The 8,889-nt window shown below is 49.5% G+C and overlaps 1 long non-coding RNA gene across 2 annotated transcripts in view; it reads right to left on the bottom strand.

Moving 5' to 3' along the window:
* Positions 1 to 667: 667 nt before the first annotated feature.
* LOC109458518 (uncharacterized) overlaps positions 668 to 8,889 on the bottom strand; it is an 88,118-nt gene continuing 79,896 nt past the window's right edge. The window contains exons 2-4 of one of the 2 annotated variants that reach the window (XR_012492352.1): positions 6,459 to 6,598; positions 6,016 to 6,362; positions 668 to 3,438 (exon numbers count right to left, since the gene is read on the bottom strand). This is a non-coding gene — a long non-coding RNA (uncharacterized LOC109458518). Of the gene's footprint in view, positions 3,439 to 5,781; positions 6,363 to 6,458; positions 6,599 to 8,889 lie in introns of those variants that run through there. The other variant, XR_002139241.2, reaches the window with a different exon arrangement.

The following is an 8,889-nucleotide window of genomic DNA, read 5'->3' as shown; positions in this document are numbered from 1 at the left end:
TCCCTTGGCTTAGTCATTATCTTCCTTGAGAGCTGGCTGGGGTCCCCCAAGGAGCCCCTTCAGGAGGTTCCAGGGCGAGGTGGGTGTTCAATGCCTGTTTGTGAATTAACGAGTGATCTTACACGTATAATCCTTTTCTCTGTGCAGCCAGCTCCCACAGTGCATGGAGGATGAGATTGGTTCTGAGAGGTTTCCATTAATGCCTCTTGGAGAGGCTAGCCTGCTTTAAAAAGTTTATTGCAGGAGAGGCAGGCCAGGCCACTCCATCCTGAGTGGGGATCTCAGCCCTGGCCTTCTGGGCGATTAGCGTTCCACATGCCCCACTCTCCTCAGCCAGTCTTAGCAGCAAGTCTGAATCCCTATCTGGGCTTAACGGGTCTACCACCTTCCCTTCTCTGAACTGTAAGCTTCTGGGCTGACAGACACTATGACCCATTCATCCTACCATCCCAGAGCACCCAGTATGTCACATGTGCATAGCAGCTTCAATGATAGTATTGTTACCAGATTGCCCTAAGACTCAGAGAGGCTTGGGGACTCACCCAAGGTCACCCAGTCAGTAAGTGACTCAATTGGGGAGCAGTGCCTGGCTCAATACATACATATGAAATAAACAAGACACTTTCTATTCTTGCTGAAACGTGGCACATTTATTCTCCAAGTGATTCTTCCATCCCCTGCCATCCTTTGCCCAAACTGTCCCCTCTTCTGCTGGCCCTGTCTCTCTGCTATTCTCCCTGTAGCCATGCCAGGCTCACAGCTTCAAGTCCTCCAAGATGACTTCTGTGACCACTCCAGTCCCAGACGACCTTCCAGGCTGCAAATGCCTGTGGATGCCACACTGTTTTAGTACTAACATCTTATGTCACCTCAGCACTTAGCATCTTGACATATTCTTGTTTATGCTATTGTTTTGCACGAATATGCCTCATCTCTGAAATCGGACTGTATGACAGACAAAGAGAGGGCCCAAGGTTTATCATTGTGCATTGCTAAGCTTTCAGGATAGAGCTGAGTCCATGGAGAATACCCAGAGCTGCCTTAATTTCCATTTTGGAGCAAGATGAGGTAACCATGTACAGTGGCCTGCCCTGTGTCCCGCTCCTCCCACCCAGCTATGTCTCTGACTACCTTTCTCACCACGCTCCACCTCACTCACTCTGTTCTAGCCTTATTACCATTAATTATTCCTCTGCCTCAGGGCATTTGCACATGCTGTTCTTTTGGCCTGGACTGTTCTCCTGGATGCCAGCATGCTCCCTCTCTTCTTCCCTCCCTCATATCCATCAGGTCTCTGCTCCGATGTCACCTTATCAGAGTAGCCATCCCTGCCCACGCTGTGTAAGCAACGCAAGCCCTCACCCCCACTAGCTCTCTACCCCCTTACTCTGGTTTATGTTTCGCCTCAGCACTTAGCATCCTGACATATTCTTGTTTAGGCCTGTATTGCTCTTCCGCCCCTGCTACAAGGTAAGCTCCGTGAGGGCAGGAACTTGACCTGTTTTATTCACTCCAGCACTTAAGGCAGTAGGGACTCAATAAATATTTGTTGCCTATAGTTAACAGCAGAGGGGTGGGGACAATGTCCAGCTCACTGGCTTTCACATTTCTTCCATTTAAAATACAGAAAATAAAAGTTGAGGTGGACGTAAGCCAGGGGCTATGTTGGAAAGGAGGGGTTCAGTAACCTGAAGGTAGCTCTCTTCCCTCCCTTCCTGTCTGCATGCAGCTATGGAGTCGCAGGGGTAATGGGACTTACACCCCATCCCTCCCCACCCTTGTATGGTCGAAAGGGAGTCCTCACTCTGGAAGAGGTAGAAGCTTAGGCCCAGGCTCATTGCAGAATGTGCTGCAGTTCTGGTTCTAACCACTAGATAGCGCACCAGGGCCCATCGTCCCGTTCCCAAGCTAGAATGTTTCTGGTTTAAAACCTTGAACCAGGTTTTCTTAACTCTTCCTCTCAGTGTAGGTGAAAGCACCTCTACAGACTATCAGGGGGACCCTTTGACCAGGGTGTGAGATGCTTTGAAGGTCCGAGACCTGGGACATTAACTGTTTGGGTGCGGAACGTGGGAGTTGTTATGCTGGTTAAGCCGAAAGAGATGAATGCTGCTGCTATTTGAGAACGTAACCACACACATTAAGCTCTCAAAACTAACCCAAAGCTGATGCCATGCGTCAGTGTGTGCATATGTGTGTGTGCACGTGTGTGTGACAGGTCAAGGAGCCTGTACATCAGGGTTTCAGAGCTCATCTCTGTGTCCCGCTGTCTGAGAATTTGGATGGAGAAAAAAACTCCCTACAATGCCTGGTGAGGGAGAACATTCATGTGTACAGAGGGAGAGGGATGTGGGGACACTTTTGTCCTGATGTGCCTCCTAGCGTGTCTAGTTGTGTGTGCGTGTGGTTGGGAGTACCTTATCGAGCATTTGTGGCTGTGCCGTGTTTCTGTGCCTGCCCCTGCTTTGGTATTTCTGCCCAGATAACGGGCTCTGCCCTAAGGGTGAGGAGGTACATGCAGTAGCATCTCTTGAGAGCATCTGTCATGGACACACACGTGGTGCTGGTGCGCTCTCTTCAATTCTGTGTGACATGTGGCCCGAACGCATGGGGTCTATGTAGGGACGGCAAGGGCCCAGGCCGAAGGCAGGCATATGTGTACGAGAGCTTATGTGTGTGGGGTACCCCTGCTGACCTTCCCCTCCCAGGGCTCAGGCACGGCCAGCATGCTGTCTAGTTCCTGGATGTTTTACTTCTCCATGACACAGAGTCCTTCCAGGCTGCTACTCTCCTCGGTTTACATTGCACCTGCCTTTCTCCCTGGCCGAGCATGCCTTAGAGGAGATTGTTTATTTCTTCAATTAAAAGAAGAAAGGCCCTGGGAGCCTGTACACTCAAAATTACCACATTGTAAAATGCTCCGACATTCATGAAACAATAAACCTCGTGGTGGTGTCTCAGCTACCCTGGCCCAGGTTCTTCCCTCCCTGAACTAAGGAGTTCACCTCCTCCCTGGACTTGGGCAGTCCTTCTTCTGAGGCAGGGAAGATTTGTGGCCAAAGAGGCCCCATGAGTCTCTGTGTGCATGTGTGATCGCTTGTGAAGCTTTCAGTTCCCACAGGTCTTCTCTGCCTCAGTACGGTGTTCAGAAAGTCTAGAAAGCAGAAAACCCAGATTCTAGCACCCCCACCCTGGCTGTGTGACCTTGGACAAGGCCCCTAACCTCTCTGGGCTTCAGACTCCTCTGTGATAAAAATGAAGCTGGTGTACACTATGCAGTGCCCTCCTGCTCGGACGCAGTGCCAGCTGAGGCCCTTTGTTAAGTAGAACCTTGTACAGTGAGTATAGAAGGTGTCAGCATTAGCCCCATGTTATAAGAGAAGTAGGTGAAGGTCGGCAGGATTCTTCCTGGGACACTGCTTTCTCCACAACACCGCCCTGAAACAGACAAAGACAGAGAGAGCAGCGCAGGACACAGACATGTGCTCACCACCGTGTGCTGTGATCGTCTCCTACAACAACCCAAATAGCCAGGAGGGAATTGATGAGAACTTGTCTCACAGCCTAACACAGTAATTATTGGTGTTCATAATGATGCCCCAAGGTATTACATTCCCCTGAAATGCCTTTGGAATCATCAAAGAAAGATTAAACCATGCCTCGTATAATTGCTCTTTGAAATAACCTTCTATTTTATTCTCTTGCTTGGAAAATTGATAACCTATGGATTTTCAATTAACTTTAAGTTACGAGGAATATTCAGTTTACCCAAGTATCTTATCCATTTTCTGTTCCCTTTTAGAAGTTTATTATCCATCTCAGTCTGTCTCCCTGAGGATGACAGAGGTTGGGAGTGGAAAAATCAGGGATCTACCCAGGCTCTAGCCCTTCCTAAGACTGACACTCTGCAAGTCACCTAGCATCCCTAGCCTCGGTGTCCTTACTTGTAAAAAGTGGATTCATGCCAGCCTCGCTCCCTCAGGGTCATTGTCAGAATCAAGTAGTTTATGGGTGTGCTAGCAAATGTCATATCTGTGCAAAAGAGAGCTGCTCGGGAACACTTGAGAACTGCTTGGTGAGACCCTCGGCTCAGCCAGCAAAATTACTAGCTTGGGCAAGGAGAACAGGACAGGTGTCCTGGACCCATGGTTTTCCCAATAGCAAAGTGTGCAGTCTTGGGCAAGTCACTAGGCCTCTCTGGGCCTCAGTTTTGTCATCTGTAAAATGGGGAGCAGGCAGACTTTGAAAAGACCTGAGATTGCAAATTGCCATTTTGAGAACCAAAATCTGCCCGTGGGCCTCTTTTAATTGACCAGCAGCATTTTAAATTTATTACCAACATTTGAAAATTGAGAGATTGCCTATAAAAATCTAGAATCATGGTTCTTTTTAAAAAATGGAAAGGTCTGGTAAAACTAGGCCCATGTTCTTGCAAGGCAAAATTGGCCAGTGCCAAGTAGCTGTTGGGGCCCCTCTCTCACTGCACTCCTCTGTCTCCCTCCCAGCTGGCTTCCCCAGCTTTTGTGTACTGGTCTGGCCCCATGTGGGGCTGTGACCCCTAGAGTGAGTGATCTCTAAGGATCCCTCCTAGGGAAGAGACAGCGACCTAGGTCCTGCCCAGGGCTACCTTTTCCACTTGGACCCTGGCTGGGGAGGTTGCATTCCTTCAGCAACTTCCAAGCTGATACAGAGCAAAACACTGTGGGGGAGACCCCCCACCCCCACAGCCCTTACAGCCAGAGCCAGTAACTCACAGCTGTGGTTACCCGCGCGCTGATTTCTGTTTTAAAAAATACTGCTGGATAAACAGTGAGGGAAACCCGAGCTGTTCCCACACCACATAAATCCCCAGTTTGCTGTCCTATCTGGTTAGCTGGTTTTCCCCCAAATAATGGCACTGCTGCCTTTCAAGCAAGGGCTGCAAAAGTGCGCCCCGGGAAGTGGGTGACCAGGAGTCTCCCAGGCTGGCGCCCTGCCCAGCCAGCACTGGTGGCCTCCCTCCTTCTCTCTTTCAGCACTTCCTGCCCAGGGGCACTCACCTTTGTCCTCACTCTCTCCACCTTGATGCCCTTCCTCCCTCCTCCCGCCTCCCTTCTGCTTTGTCTCACTCAAAAGGCCTCCATGGGAGACCTTCCTGGGGGACCCTGGGCTCCTCCTGCAACCAGAAAGCCCACAGCCAAAGGCAAACCTACCCAATTACCACACACACCCCTGGAATGCTTCCTTTAGAGTTTCCTTCCAGAACCTTCTGTCAAAGTGCAAATATCCTGGCTTAGAAGGTAAGGCCTGAGCCTTCTTCATCAGGATGACTTTGGTCTTAGATTAAGGTTTCCAGACTTAAGGGGGCAAAAAAAGACACCCAGCTAAATTTGAATTTCAGATAAACAACACATAACTTTTTAGCCTATGTCGCCAATATCGCATGGAACATATTCAACTGGGCTCCCTGTATTTTATCTGGTTGCCCTAACTTAGAGCCTTTCCTTTAGTTCAACACACCTCTAACTCCTTCAGGCACAGAAGCCCTAGAAAGGGCATGTTTACTGAGCACCTCCTGAGTGTATGTATGTGGTCTACACAGCAAGCCTCCACTTTTCAGTTGAGGAAAACAGGTCACGTGACCTCCAAGAGCCAGGGTTCTGATGCAGGCCCCTCTATGTATTGGGTTTTTCACTCATCTGCCCACAATCTTAGTAATAGACAAGGTATGACTAGCACCAAATGTTTAAAAAATATATTCATGAGAGAAAACATTCGCCTGAGGAAACTCTCATTAACTCTCATTAACTCAGTGTTTTCTGGGATTTAAGAAAAGACCACATTATTGGTTCCCTAGGGCGGAAAGTCTTGGCCCCACCTTGCAGGCTTCACAGGGACATCTGCAATAGTCCTGAGGCCTGTATTCTGTGGTTTACTCAACTCTGTCCTGTCCAGCCTATTATTTGAGCCTCACAAAGTCCTATAGGATAGTATGACCCTGCTGCCATAAAACTTTCTGAGAAGCAAAGGACATACACAGTCCAAATAAATGCCAGGCCCAGGGGTAAATATCCTAATCCAGTGTGAGTTCCACCATATTCAAAGCTTGTCTGTCTCCTGTTCCATCCCCCGAGGTCTTGCTCGGCAGCAGGTATCTTGTCCGGTTCACATGTTCTAGCTACCACGTGAGTGAATGCTAATGGTTTCATCATATTTCTCTTAGGTGGCATATCAGTATTTCACAGGACCTTCTGGAGTTGTCCTTAAGGAGAAAATCTCAGGTATTTTCTTCATCATCGTCATCCAGCTATTACCACTGAAAACTGTATACCAGGTTTTGGCGAGAGCTTTCCTGGTTCACCTCACTCACTTCTCTCAGCAACCTAATGGGGAAAGAAGAAAAAGCTTACTCCCATTTTACAAATGAGAAAACTGAGGCTCAAGTGATCAAGTGAGTTGCTCAAGGCCATTCAACTTACTAGTGGCAAAGCTAGGATTTGAACCCATGCTCTCCTGGTTCCCAAGGCCATGATCTTGACCTTCTGTTATGTTGCCATAGGAAAAGGTATTGGGGGGCTTGGATGGGCCATCTTCATCCTCCACTGAGATGGGACATGCCCTGTGGTCCAGCAGAATAAAGAAAGAGAAGGCATAATAATTCTCCACATGTATCACCCTTTATAGTCAGCCAGCTCTTTTCACAGACATCAGTTCATTTATCCTCAGAACAGCCACATGAGGCTGGTACTGTCATCTTCATTTTGCCAGTGAGAAAACCAAGGCTCAGGAAAGGGGTGTAACTTGCCTGAGACCACACAGCTGAGGAAAGGCAAGGCTACACCTTGAATTCAAGTCTTCTGTCTAAAGGCCCCAGGTTCTCCCTCAGGCACCCTGCAAGTCCCCGCACAAATGGGTGGGGTGGCCAAGCACAGAAGTGGGTCTGTAGTGCCAAGGACACGCCTGTTTGTCATGCATAATGGGGGAAATTCCAAAAGTTCTTTGGGATGGCTCAGGTGTGGCCCTCCTCAGGGGCCCTCAAGAACCCTCCCCCGAACACACGCTTTTCCTTTTCCTCCCCCTACCACCCCAACAACAACCAGAAACGGGAGCCCCTCCCTTCCTGAAACCTGCTCTTCTTGGCCGCCCAGCCTCAGGGCTGAGCCTTTTTTCCACAAACAGCCACTTCCATCCATCTCTGTCTCGTGGGCCTGTGGGGCCTTGACAGGGAAATGCTGACTTTGAGGAGGTTAAAGGTGCTGGTGCCCGGCCTTCATCTAACAAATGGGTTGCCGAGAGGGGAGGGACCGCTGTTGTTTTTTCCTGGCCTCAGAAGAGGGGCCTGTCAGGAAGATGTAGAGGCCAGCAGGGCCCCCAGCCGCGCCCTGCAGGGTAGCTGACAGACACCGGCAGCTGTGTGGGCGCCGGGGTGCCAGGGCCCTGCACAGAGTACCCCTGCTACGCCCCCTCCCTGCTGCCCCTCCTGACCTCTCCACCCACTCCACCATGACCCAGGGCCCACCCCTTCCAGGGGCAAAGGGCCAGGCGGCTGGGTCTCCCTGGGATGGGGTCCCTGGACCAGATGTGAAGGCAGAGCAGGAATCTGGTTACAGCCTGCCGGGCCAGGCCCCAGGAAGGTTTTCCTAGAGAAGCTGACAGACCAGATATTCCTCCCAGAATATCTGAGGGATTCCTTCTAGAGCCCCCACAACCTGGAGCGTCTCGAGGGACCTCTCAAGGCTATTTCTGTAGAATTTCCTCAGTGCCCCCCAGTCCTACAATCTCCCTTTGGAATCGTTGAGTTAAGAATGAGCTATGCTAGAAAGTGAGCCTCATTTATCTGTTACCTACTTCACAATTCACATAAATTATTCATTTAAAAATTTCAAATGTCTGTGCAGTAGGCATTCTGATGCAGTGGAGCCAGGCTGCCTGGATTTGAATTCTGGATCTTCCATTTCCCAGCTATGTGACCTTGTGCAGGTTACACAGTCTCTCTGTGCTTCAGAGTCCTCTTCTGAAAAAAGGAGATGATGAAACAAACAATTGCCTCAGAGGGCTTTTGTGGGGATCCATTGGGGGAATATATGTGAGATGCTAAGATCAGTGGATGAATGTCCGCTATCATCAGTGATGAATGGACCATCATCCCAGATAAGGGAACAGAGAAGCTCAGAGAGGTGAGGTTTCTTGTCCCAAGACACACAGCCAGAAAGTGGCAGACCCAGGATTTGGACTCACATAGGTTTAAGCCCAAAGTCCATGCATCAGTCCAAGCTGCTCCAGACACCTGAAGACAACTCCTGGTTCTGCCCATTTCTTAGCTGTATGATTCTGAGCAGCCCATGTCATCTGTCTGAGCCTCATTTCCCTTGCTGGTAAAATGTAGAACACAATTCTCACTTTATCCATAATGGGAGAGTGGTGAGCTTCAGAGAAGAAATGTGTATGCAACAGCTGAGTCCCAGACAAAGCAAAATGATGAGTCTAGTTTGTGGCTATGGCTCCATCTCCTTTGCTGGCCTACAATGCCCATTCCAAAAGATGAAATGCCTGTTTCATGGAGAGCATGTATGCAGCCTCCAGGCTGCAGAGCTAAGACCCCTCCTCCTTTGAAACCAGCCAGCAAAGATGGAATGGTCCGTGCCCATTTCAGCCCCAGTCCTGCCACTCTGGATCATGGAAATATTCAGTGGGAGAGGAGCTCTGGGCTCGTGGGCTGGGAATGTCATCCTCCAAGAAATTACATTAACCCTCCAAAAAGGCCAGCAAGGCCATGGGGATGAAGTAGATGGACTGACTGGTTAAAATGGCCTTGGCCCTCCTGTGATAGGTACCAGCTAGGAAGACCACGTGACTATTTGCCAAAGAGAACTCCTTTGGGAATGAGAATACCCCTGATTCTATTTCTGT

Source organism: Rhinolophus sinicus, linkage group LG15 (genome assembly GCF_036562045.2).
Source record: "Rhinolophus sinicus isolate RSC01 linkage group LG15, ASM3656204v1, whole genome shotgun sequence".
Taxonomy (NCBI): Eukaryota; Metazoa; Chordata; class Mammalia; order Chiroptera; family Rhinolophidae; genus Rhinolophus; species Rhinolophus sinicus.
Note: the sequence above shows the minus strand (reverse complement) of the source record. Positions and strands in the feature narration are given on the sequence as shown.